We start from the raw sequence: 12,504 nt of genomic DNA, 5'->3' as shown, positions 1-12,504 counted from the left end.
ATTTTACACACTTAAATGGGAATTTTCATTAGTTCAAGTTTTTCTTTCTTGGTAGCTTTATTTACAATCCCATTCATTTCTGATTTTAAAACACCATGTTCTCTATCACCCATTTTGCATTTCCAATGTTCTAGTTCCAATATATATGATTTCCAGGGCTAAAATGATACATTTGAGTTGATTGACATTCAACACTAAAGCACTAAGTAATCGGTTTCCTGCTCCTAAGCTTTAATAATATCCATTAGGTGCCAGAATGCTGTTTGGTAGGTTCTTCCTTCCTGTATAACAATAGGACCTGATATGGCAATTTCTTTGTCATTTTATGAAATAACATGGATACGTTTTGTGAGATCTGATTCTCTGAAGACACACTAAAATCTATTTTATTGGGCAGCCAGACAKCTGGCTTTTATTTTTGTTCATGGTCTCTGCTGTATATGTTTTCTAAGATAGAATAATACAGGTTTCTGATAAATCTTCCTTTGCACAATGAGGAAAGCGTTCTACCAGTTGGATGCTTTCAGATATAAACAAAACCATCTGTTCTRTTTAAAGCATAGCTGAATTTAATTCTTCATTGTGAATAAAAGCTTGTTGCTGCCATAGAAAAATGTATTTTACAGAAGGATAAAATAATTTAATTGCCAGAAAGTTCTCTGAATTTTGTTTGTCTTCTGATGTTTGCAGATACAGTGCTAATTTAACTTTTATCATGCGCCACAGGACAATAAAGTGTCATGTCTCCGTACCAAGGAAAACCTGCCAGAGATATGCTATTTACCAAAGTCTGCTGAAGTTTGGGATTGAAATCACATAAGGGAGGCAGAAGCTCTGTTTTCAAGTCTTTTTGTGAATTTTTGCAATTAACTTCTCAACATATGGGTGGAGGACGGAAGGGAAGTAATCCTATCCTCGCAGYTGCCAGCACATACATCTTAGCAAACTTCTTTTTGCCTTTCTGTGGGCTCCCTTCCGAGACCTGCTTTCCATTTAAACGTCCTTGCGGTGGCTCGCGTGGCCTGTCGCCTTGCTCCCGGCGGCGGGGAAGGGGCCAGCTGCRGCCACCAGCCCCGAGGCTCTCGGGTCTCTGAACGCCTGAGCCTTGGCTGCAGCTATTGGGYTGAAATTTTGGGCAAGCTCCCTGCGCAAAGGACCGCGTGATGGGAGCGTTCTGGATGTGCAGTTGCGATATGTGAAGAATGTGCAAGGAAAATTTCACTTTAAAATTCAGGTTGTAACATCAAGCTTTAGAAGATGCTCAGATCTTTTTGGCTTTCATTTGCAGACACTTTAATGTGCTGCTTAATTCAAACCACACACTTCTATTGCTCAGTTTATATATAGAYAGATATATATTTTGAAAATTCATTTTTAACCTTTCTGGTAAAATCTTCTGCCAAAGTTGCTATAGCAGGATAYGTCTCATCACAGAGAAGCTATTTCCAAGAAAAGAACTTGATTTATTTGGACTAAGAGTATCTTGTGGTCGTCCGCTACTGCAGTGACGAGGTACCTGTTAGCTCTGCAGCTTGGTGTTTAACATTTTCTCCTTGTAGTAAGTAAACAACAGCCTAGCTCARATCTCCCCTGGGCCACGGTTTAGTGGGCACTGGCACGATGTTCACTGGAGCCCGATGAAGACAGGTCTGCTGCCGATTGTATCGGTACCAAAGAAAGAAAAAAGCTYGTGCTAAGCCGCTGGCTTGTGGGTATAAATGTTTAACTTGAAGGGGCTTGTGAGCTGTGTGAAGCCAGGCGAACCGTACTGACATCCTAGGCTTAACGTGTGCAGTAATGCAAATTGTACCTGCTTTATGCTGTTTTTTCTGACCTTCCTATTTCACGCTTGTATTTCTCCTTAACTAGAGTATCTGCACACTTCTTATCGCATGTCACTCTCAGCATGCATTTAAAGGCAGAGTCTGTTTCTGGTCATTTTAAGGAAGAAGATCTCCCAGGACCTCTGGTGCGGTACGGCACGATGCGCTCTGCCCCAGTCGGGCAGCACGAGGAGCAAGGGAGCAGCTGCTGCCCCTTGCTGCTGCCYGGGCAAGAAATCTTGGAGAGCATCCGCCTCCTGAAACGTGTGAAGCTGTTAGCGTGGTGAGCAGCAGTAATTTGTCTGATTCGTTATATTAAGCCTCGATGCCGCTGGCGGGTGGAGAAGGAGCCGTTTGCCTGGCGTTGCCGGCAGCAGGGTTAGCCGGGGCGCGTTGCACGCGGCGTGAGTGGTGGTGGAGGTTTGCCCTTTTGGAAATAGCACGTGCTTGGCAGGTTCAAGGCTGTCACGTGCATCTTTGGCATCAGCTTGTGAGTAATAACGTAGTAATACTTGCCTAATAGTTGTCATCTGCCTCGGCTTGGTAAACACTGCTGTTTGGTTTCCTTTTGTGCCGGGATTTAATTTACTGACAGGTATTCTAATTTTGAGTGATTTATTTAATCTTAACGCGTGAGGAGGCTGCCACATCAGCTCCCCAAACGCCGACCTTGGTTCGAGAAGCGTCTCGTTGAGCRGCGTCTGTGCCGGTGGAGGGTGTAAAGGCTCTTGACGGGGCTTTGCTCTTTCCTTGGGGGTTTTCAGTAGCAGACACGAGAGCTTTTTGGACCTTCCCACGAACCCTCTTAAGTGACCTGGCCTGTTGTGGTACGTCTCGAGGCCCTTCCCTAAGGGTTGACGTTTGCTGAGGGCAGAGCGTGCAGCCCTGCGGCCTCGTATCGGTGCAGACGCTGCTGCTGCTGCCGGAGGCTTCCCGGTAACGAGCCTGGGCTGTTGGGCAGGGTTTTGTTTCTTTGAGTGCTCCAGCATCTTCAGCAGTTGCAAAGAGATAGTTATCGATAACGCGCATTAATGATATCGTTAGCTGGGGGAAGTCTAGCCAGCAYGCTCATTAAACAGCTCTGGGGTTTTCTAGGGCTCGCTGAAATATCTTCCTGATTAACAGTGCAAGTTGGAGTTTAAGGGAGCTTCCCTAGGGAACTCAATTGCTTTTCCTGAAGTACGTGAAAGTCATCAAATTCACGAGGCCTGAGCCAAGGTTTCACAGAGCTCCTCAGCTCTTGTTTGTGCCGGTTCAGAGCGTTGCCTCCCATGATCAGCCGAAAAAAATCATCAGTTTGATTTTRGAGAACTCAGAGCACGAATACCACAGAACATCACATCCTAAGTTCAGCTTCTCTGGGGGAAACTTTTGCAGTTTAATCTTTAGGCCGATTCCCTTTGTGAACGTAAACGCGTTTGCTGCGCGGCGCTTTCAGAACAGAAGCGGTGGCCGGGGCTCGCTGTGCGCTCTCCGCCCTTCGCCCGCCCGCGCTGGGGCTGCTCCGCTSTCAGGGAAGAGCCGGAACGAGCGAGGAAGTTGAGGTTATAGTGCCGCATACTCTTTCTGCTTTCCCTCTTCCCCCCCACCCCCCAAATCCTTTACTTTTATCAGCATCTGTCATTTTACCAGCTGCAACTTACAGTTTCTGACAGTAGTGCAGCTGGATTATTTGCTTTTTGCTTACCTGTCATATACAGGCTTTTAGGGCATGTTTGGGAACGCAGTGAAAAACAAACCTGAGAACTGGCGTCAAAGAAACCTGCGTGCAAAGGTTCAYGAGATCTCAGAGCTTCGTAGCCAAGGTAATAAATTTGAGAAAATATTTGCTGCTCTCCTACTAAAAAAGATAAAGCAAGTTGATTAAACAGATGCTCTGCGCTGTGCTGTTACAGCATGGTTACCAGCCCAGAAGGGCTGTTAATGAGGGCTGTGTGCTGTAATCATTCCTGCATCACGTTTATGGCTCTGCAACTGTAACCCTGCTGGGTCTGAAGAAYGGTACTTCCTAGAGCAGTCACTGAATACCATGATCCTTATTCCAGGATTTTTGAGATGATTGGGATCGATTATTGAAAACAAAAAGAGCTGATGAATGGGAGATGGATTTATGGCTTGCAAATTTTGCAAATGTTTAGGGACAGGTATAGCATTTTTTCTTTGAGTAGTGCCTCTGCTTTTAATGAAATTACTTCCATCTAAGTATGTGCTTGCAGATTCTGAAGGTCTTGGGGAGTGCATGTACAGCATAATATTTGTGTTACCATCTAGCATCTTGTCTCCATATAAAATTTCTGCTGTAAAAACTGCCAAGCAAGATCTATGGTGTTTGCCTTGGGTGGGTTCCAGTTTCTGCTCTACCCTGAGTGCAAGYTTTCAGTACAATACTAGAAAAGGAGGGGACTGTATAGCAATTAGCACTTGAAATGCAGTGATTTGTAGGTCACTTTACCACCAGACAGTCCTAATAAAATAACTTGCTTTGTATAAATTTGTACCGAGGGATCCAAGTAAGCACCTCCCCTGTGAGGTGCATCTAATACGTGGTGTACTCACAAAGCTAGGAGTTCATCCTACCTGACCTTTTCCAGGAAATAATTCTTGCTCAATGAAACTTGCCATAGAACATTTGGCTTTTAATAAGAATTTAAGCCACACCAAACAGTAAATAAACATCATCTACTTGCTCTGGTATTTCCTTGTAGCACAAAATAAGAAGTATTCATTGCTTATTTATCTTTGGATAGAGAGAGAGAGAGGTGTGATAATGTCTTGGAGAGTCTTTGAAAAAATAGTTTATAGTCAAATTAACCTTTTATGAGATTTTTTTTCCCCTTAGCTTTATGTACATACCTGCTATGTCTGATATCTCTTCTAACTTAGAAACCAGAGTAAATGTTACAGCAAGATTGATGTTCTTGCACTTCTGTTGAGATTAACAAACTACTAGTTCCACTTGGGGACAGCAGTGAAGATCATTTTGAGCAGCAGGGGAACTTCTCGCTCTGCATGCGAATAACCCTGTGCTGCTTGGTGCAATGTCTATGGGAAGCGCTGGCTTGCTTGCCTTCCTAATGTGCCATAGTAACTTCTTGGAGTCATCACTGTTTCCTTTGGTGCCCGTGTTCTCTGAGCTAAGATTTTACTTGGCTTCTGGATATAAGGGTCTCAATCAGGGGCTGCTTTCCTCAAGAGGAGCCTTAATCTCTTGGGTATAAGAGGGAGGTCTGATTTCAGCTTTACGGTAAGGTCTTCTGTGGTTGAYATAGTGCATGTTGATTGAAAAAGGGCTGTGTAAATTAAGAAAATCCCTGTGAGGATTTTAAAGTACAAAGGATCTGTTCTCCCTAGGCTACTCCAGACTTAGGGAGTAATGCACAGTTAATGCTGTCGCTGGAACGCTGTGAATTCAGATCAGCCACAGCCCAGTGRTATGCCCAGGCATCTCATGCCTGAGCTTAAATATAATTCATGGTTCTTTGAAAAGAGCAGAGAGAGACTGGGGCAAACCCTGAGCAGATAACTGTGAGAACTGCAGAAGAATCGGTCCTCCCTGCCACGACAGAAGTGGAAGGGTGTGACCAAGCTTTGCCACATCCCTGGTTTCAAGAGAGGGACATCATAGTTCCTCTTCGGAGAGGAGCTTCCAAACATCTCAGGATTTGCAGGTTATTTGAAAATCTACGTAAATACCCCAAACAGCTGTAGTTCTCCTTTGCCTGCAGGTGAAGCTCAGAGCCAGGGCCAGCTGCTGCTGCTGTTGCTTGGGTGCCAGCAAAGGCACCCAAGCAAGCTAAATTTGGGAACCTATTTGGTGAAGGTGTCTCCTCTAATCTAAGTGATRGCAAGTCTTTATCTTTGGAGACATTGGAAGCAAACCCTGACCTTATCTTCAAGTAATGCCACTGCTGAGTGATTGAGATTGATAATACCAGCCTGACATCTTTCCGTGGTTAATTAGCTTAAAATGAGAATAGCTCTTGTATTCACYGCTGACTACCAGAGACAATAATTACAAGACAATTTTGTATGAACAATCCATATCCTGTTCACTTGGCCTAGWACTGCTACCCAACTAAACATTTCAGAAAAGACTATTCACTTTTCATGATGATCAGTAAAAATAGATTAATGGGAGAGTTCTCCCCAAAGGGTAAAAGAAGGACAGATTTCTCTGAGCAGCACTTGTCAGATAAATGCATGTGCTGAGTGGGTAATGGTGTGCAGATAGGTGAGATGCTGCGCTGCTAGATTACTTGACGGCTTTCTTTCCAGAAGTGATACTGCAGTGCCAGGGTAATTTCTGGGTGAATCACRTGTGTGTAATAGATAAAGCCCTTTCCCTCTTAATTAGATAGGCTGTTCTATTAGGGCTGCCAAATTTCATTTGATGCAATGTGATACATAAAATTSAACAAGAGAAAGAAAGTTAGATTTTATTAGGAGGGCTTAATCCTGCTTCTTGCCAAAAATTCTAAGTGGAAATGTAACCAAGGGAAGAATGAATGGGAAATGCATTACATAGGGGAGAAACRAACTTCATTATGTGGGCCAAACAACAAATGTCAGACCCTTTACCTGCAGGGGAAAAGGATATAAAGTACAAAATACAAAATAGAAGGATCCAGTTTTCTATCCAATCGTGCCTGCTTCCTATTACCTTATTACTGAGCCAAAGATACGAAAGCCTGCAAATGAAGTGAGCTTCATACTATGCAATGATGTGCTTGTGAAGCAAAACATGCCATGGGAAGTTGCAATTAGGCTCTGCGTAGCAGTGTGTTTTGACCAGTTGTTGTCCAATTACTGTCCCAATGTTAATGCATAATTAATATGGATAGCTAATAGGAATATATTTTCCATTCCCTGAATGGATATTTTCGTATCGTTCCTTTGAGTGATGGGTCTATTTATCATGCTGCTAAAGGACTCTTTAAAATGAAGCATTCTAGAGGAGCACGTTTTGRTGCCAAGGCTTCCTACCAGTGGAAGTAACTTCTGCTAGAAATGCCATTTTCACTGAAATTGGTCTCTTATATTATTGTAAACAGTGCCATAGAAGGTCAGCAGTTTTAGTTGTCTATAAAACAACCCAAAAAACAACCTGCCTTAAACTGTCAACACTTTTTAGTATTGCCCAGCCTGKCGAAGGTGCAGGGCCGCGAGCCGGGATCAGTCCGGGCGCAGACGTGGTAGGTGTCCTGCCCAAGAGGAAGCCGGCGTGCAGAGAGCGGGGTGCCTCGCCGCTCCCGGGGYGAGCGGAGAACTTCACCTCGTGCGCGCGTCCGTGTAGCTGCTGCTGCGTCGCAGCTTCTGGGGGGCCGGAGCGCCAGGGTGGGTGCAGCCGGGGGACGCGTGTGGTTTCGTGCATGGCGCTGGTGGGGGGGTTTGGAGCACCGCAGGTCCTCGGGGAGCGTTGCAGACCTTTCTCAGGAGATGGGAAGACCCATAATGGCTCAGCGTGTCTGCAGCCTGTTCTGGGTTTGCAGAGGAGGYGCCCAGCTGAACCTCTACCCTTCCTCATGCTATTGCTTATTTGGCCACACCACAGTCTTGCAACAGCAATTTCTTACGCAGCAAAGCAAATGGCAGGTTTTCTAATAGTTATGTTTTAGCGTGGCATTGCATTTGTCTCATTTCTGGCAAAACCCCAAAGAAATGGATGCTTTTTTTTATTATTATTGTTGAGCCAATTTCAGCCCTGTTTCAATATTCACAGAAGAAATGCTCCTTAAACTGTATTGTATACTCTGAATTGTGTTTTTATTTAAGCAGAAAAAATCTAAGCTTGAGGAGTTTCCTGATAAAGAAAAACCTGTGAAATCTTTGCATAGAACAAAATGAGATAGCTGGGAACCACTGGCATTTTAGAAATGAAGAAGGGGAAATATTTGCTCACATTCCTTTACTCTGAGAGATTGTGGGGTTTGGATTTTCCAGATAATGAGAGAGCTGGGAAACAGCCAATGAATTGTAACAATCAGAGATGGTTTTCTCAGTATTTGTCTCTCTGATTTCACATAAGCCATCATCACRAAAAACAGAAGGGCTTGCAGAAAGAAATGAAACATTTCTCTCTTTTTAAAAGCACCAACAAGCAAGCTGCTTGCAGACTTCCCCCCCCCACATCTGCATTTGCTTTTCTTGGGGACAAAATATTGATGAGAACATCTCCAGTGGACAGGCTTACATTTTTAAGTGTCTCTGAATTAAGCTTCCTTGTATGCATGTGTTGCTTCTTTGTGGGAAGGAAATGGGTATAATCTCTGTTGTTTATTCATTGGCTGCCACGCACTGATCATCAGCCTAGCTGATATTCTGGATRGCAAAAAAACAAAGTTGTCATTTTGATTAGAGTAATTTTGAAAGGAATCCATGAGACATAGTATTGTTTTGTTCCATGAATATTTAACTTGTGAATTACAACCACTGTTTTCTCAGCTTCCTCTCCAGTTGCCGATCAGGGAAGAATATAAAAACTGCTCCAAATTCACCCCCTTTTGAAGGTTGGTCATCTTACCACGTTTCCAAGCTGGTGAAGGGCTTTTGAGCATAGGATTTGGAGAAGCACATCGCTCTGAGCAATGCAATCCTGTTCAATGCTTTTATAAGGAGCTTTCCTCTACTGAATCCAGGGAAAAGGCTCTTATCTGGATAAATAGTTACACCCTTGGGACAGCAGTTTGAGTGGTTTGATATACATCCTTCAAGTAGTTCTGTTTACTTCACAGTGACCCCATGGTTGGATTTGACCCGTGTTTTGGTTTTAAAATAAATACTGTTGTGACTTCATCTCAAACTGTCAACCAGTAGATGATGAATGAGCCTTTCAAGTCTTTGTTAATAACTTAGGAGAAAAAAAAAAAGCAACTTGGCCTTTTATATAATATAGCCTTAAGAAAGTTCTCCTTGTATTAGTATCAAGAGTTGACAAACAGCAAATTTCAGAGCTGTTTTTCAAAAGAGATCTAGGAACACTTAAATTCATCTGTTGCATATTGAAACATACCTCTTTGTACCATAGTACCATTGATTAAGGATAAAGGATTATATAATTCATTTTTCAGAATTGCAGGTGCATTTTATGAACGAACATGATTTGACGTCCAACACCTGCATTAGGAGGTAGGCAAGGCTTAGACTTGGAGCAGAATCCTATAAAATATGCTCTGAAAATGTCCTGTGATGTCCTTTTCCTGACTGCCAAACAGAAGAGAATCCTTTAAAAATATTTTATATCTCAGACTATGAAGTGCCTTCTGAATATAATAAAAACTTCATTAAGAGCTGAACTGAACTCAGAGGATTGTGTCTCTGCTGATCAAGTTAAGATTTTTGAAGTATGACAGCAGGTCATTGTATAAAGTAGCAATTTCTCTTTTTATTCTCTCCAGTGAGGCATTTGATATTATCCCTGACGGCTACAAGTGAAAAGCACCAACCATTGGAGACAATTCTACAGCTCCATGGTTTTCTGATACTCTTTTTTTTCTTCAGTGGGAATAGCCCCCAAATTCCTCTAAACTTTCAGAGTGTTGGTCATTCATACCGAGATTTCAATTTCTACAGCTAAAGAAATTCTGTTTGCTTATTCCCCTTAGGTAGTGCTGTGTGCACACAGCAAATGAATTCAGCTAGACATGATTTTACTGATGATGGTGCTGTCTTGGAGAGTAGCCTCACTATGCATAAATTGCCTGAATCGGAATAAAAGTTTAACATAAATTGCTCTTCTAATTATTGAATCCAAACTAATTATACAGCAAATGTTCTGGCCTGTAAAACCCCCTGTTTAAACACAGCTGGACACTTGTTTTGTTTTTGAACACCAATCTTTGATGCTTTCCTGAGACCTGATAATTTCTGAAGTTGCGATTCTCCAGAATTCCCTGCTTGCTTTCATAACATGGAAATGAAAGCCGACAGCAGGGAATGGAGTTTTAACAACCTTTACAGTATCATCTATGGCTATATCAGCTAAAACTCATTGTGATATACAAATTGCACTATGCTCAGTAGAATATATTTATCACTGTTGGCTGTTATGCATCCACTCAGCTAACACACTTCGTAATCTGCTGCCTACATTTCCATGGTGATTTGCATTCTGACTATCTATATGCAGTGAGGTCAGATCTCTTTCTTAGCTTTATTTTTTGAGTGGAAGTATTGATGTAGCCTGACCGTAGACACAAAACCAGTAAGCTTATCTCTGGAGGGCCAATTTAGAACTGAAGGACAGCTCTATGACAATATAYGTTCTCTTTTGTAAACACTATTGGAACTGGCAGATTTTCAAATGTATTTGTATTTATTTACTTGTTAGCATTTTAGAAGCCATTCAAGTGGAATAGGAAAACTCATTTCTAAGCTAGTGCCTGAAGAGTAGAACTCTGAAGATAGTGTGAGATAAGGCACCAAGGGGGGAGAGAAACTTGTGATGCACCCAACTTAAGAGTGCATAGTCACCGTGGAAAGAGTTAGTTCACTGTGTGCCTGCTTTGGGCAATGCCAGCAGCCCGTGTCGGTGCTAGAGTGATTGCTCTATGAGAAACCCCTTAGTGTTGCAGAGGGAGCACAGTGCACAGAGAACTGCCTTTAGGCTAAGCTTGACCCTTTATTTGTGCAAATCTGATTTTGGAAGGTCCAAAGAAGGATCAGTATATTTGGATTGTGGGACTTCACTCACRACTTCCTGTACTGACAAACTACTGAATGAACATTGCTGTTGGGAAAGAGATGATTCTGTTTATCGTAGGCAAACATGGAATGAGTCCATATGGTAACTGCTCAGCGCATTCATCTGCCCTGGAGACAGCTGATGGGTCCAAYGCTTCCTGAGTGAAGGCTGGCAATGGCCTCTGCACCTGAGCAGGCTGATTCTTGCTCACATGGAGTCAAAGCTACTGAAATTGGAGCTGCAGAAGGTTTGCCCATAGTTACTTTCAGGCTCATGCTTGCAAGGAGGCCTGAAAATGTCACGTGACTTTCTTCTCATGGTAAGGTGGTATGACTTTATGGGAATAATTCACTTTCTAAGAACCTGAGCGATTTGAGGGTCTTTGGGAGATTGAGATTTGGAACTGATTTAAAGTAAAAATGCTAAGCTTCTGCAACTGCTTGTTTTTTCTAAAACTAACCAACTACTAATCACTGACAAACAGTATCATCAGATGTCCTGGAAGCCCTCTAGGTTACCGAAAGCTGAAAAACCTTCACTCCATTTCTTGCCTGCGTATAGATGTAAGAGTGAGCAGTTCTAAGGCAGGACTGCCATGTCTCTGGTTGAGTGTTGCAGTTCCCTAGTTACTGGCTGCTTCAGCCTTCTCTCTGCCTCTCTTCAAAGCTCCACATTTGCACCTCTGGGTGCCACTTCTCTTTGGGTGGAGTCTTTCTAGTGACTCTTGCCATCCTGTGCTTTGAGAGGGAATTCTGGTATTCATTGCAGTCACCTCAGCAGGGATGGCTGTGCCACTCTGCTCTAAGAGGGACAAGCCTACACAGCAGAATGCTCTTTATTCCCAACAAAACCTATTTAGGATGAAGGTATCTCAGAACCAATAAGCAATTCGTAGGTATATTTAGGTACCAGACTGCCGTGTCCCCACTGAGACTTAGCAAATTTAATATCTTTCCAYAGGCCTGCTTTGGACTTCTGCTTTYCATTTCTTGAATCAGACAGGAGAGAATCATCTTCCAAGTCTTCTTATTGTCTCAGCTTTCTTGAATCAATTCAACCCCCAAAGTTCCCCTGCTAAGTGAGAGAAAGGTATAAATTCCAGACTTGCTCCCTTCTGTCAGTATACAGGATTAACATTGCTTCTCAGGGACATTAATTACAAATGAGTTAAAAACAGACAGCTGTGAACTGACAYGATAGGTAAGGTATTTCTAAAGTGAATTACAGTAATTCATTTTTCTCCATAACAGGAAATGTATTTGCCATGCTGAAGTCCCCTGTCTTTTTTTAGACTTTTTAAAGCTTTTTTTAATGCTTATATTGGAGCCAAGTCTAACCCAGATCTGTAGTTTCTAGATTGCTGTGTCCTACAACTATAAGGAACATTATATACTGCCCTCCTTGCAGTACTGATGGCAAGACTTATGCCTGGGTCCTTCCCCAAAGAGAGTACCTCATCGAGCTCTCATAGCGGTTGCTGCTCTGTATTCCCTTAGCACTCCTCACACAGGAGAAGCCAGTATGTACCCCCTAGACAACAGAGGGACTTAAACAGTCAGATGCTGGAAAATGTGGCAATACTTCCTCAGCAGAGTCCTTGCTACTGGTGGGCATGTCCAAGCCAAAAAGGTTACCTGCAAATGCCAGTGCTTCAGAGCAGATCTACATAAAACACTGAGTGTTTTAAATTATGTATTGAAAGTTTCATTGGCAATTCTTTTTCTAATAATAATTATGGTAATTCTGAAGGAAGATGACCCAGACATTCTATCACTTTGGGTCCTGGTAGGTATCCTGGTCTCCAGCTGCTTCTTGAAAAGGCACTTGGAAGTACTGTCTAGGGAAGGCTGAACAAACTGGGCTTGTTCAGCATAAAGTACTTGGAAGTACTGTTTCCTGCAAGGCTATGCAGATGACTTGGATAGCATAGGAAGTCTCAAGTAGTACTGCACTCCTATGTGTTGACACTTGAATTTTGCCTGYAGTTTGATCCAAGCATGT

The sequence above is a fragment of the Rhea americana genome, unplaced genomic scaffold, assembly GCF_003343005.1.
Source record: "Rhea americana isolate MKP2758 unplaced genomic scaffold, rheAme1 scaffold_98, whole genome shotgun sequence".
NCBI classification, from domain to species: Eukaryota; Metazoa; Chordata; class Aves; order Rheiformes; family Rheidae; genus Rhea; species Rhea americana.
The sequence above is the reverse complement of the archived record's forward strand: the minus strand, read 5'-3'. Positions refer to the sequence as shown.